Here is a 385-nt window from a genome sequence, read left to right as displayed (position 1 = left end):
GGGAGGCTGGGGAGGGGACAGGGGTGACATGGGGATGGCCACCAGCGCGGTGCTGCTCGGGGCCACGCTGGGCCTCGGCTCAGGCTGGGGCAGCTGCCACGCTCCTTCCTCACTGATTTCACTTTCTTGGCTGGGCCGGCCACATGGCTGTAATTTGGGGGTGGTAAATACCTCAGGGGAATTTTTAAATTAAAAAAATAACTGTTTTCATTTAAATTAAAATACACTGAAGCATTTCTATTAGTATTAGAGGTTTATAAAACTTAAAACAAATGTCTAAACTAAACTACCAGGCACCGTCCACTTTGCGAAGCCCTTTGCATGTTCAGCATGACCCGGTTACTCATCGGGGGTTAAGTTTTAATGAGATTTGTATGAGAGTGCC

This window comes from Pygoscelis adeliae, unplaced genomic scaffold (genome assembly GCF_000699105.1).
Source record: "Pygoscelis adeliae isolate BGI_AS28 unplaced genomic scaffold, ASM69910v1 Scaffold114, whole genome shotgun sequence".
Taxonomy (NCBI): Eukaryota; Metazoa; Chordata; class Aves; order Sphenisciformes; family Spheniscidae; genus Pygoscelis; species Pygoscelis adeliae.
Note: the sequence above shows the minus strand (reverse complement) of the source record.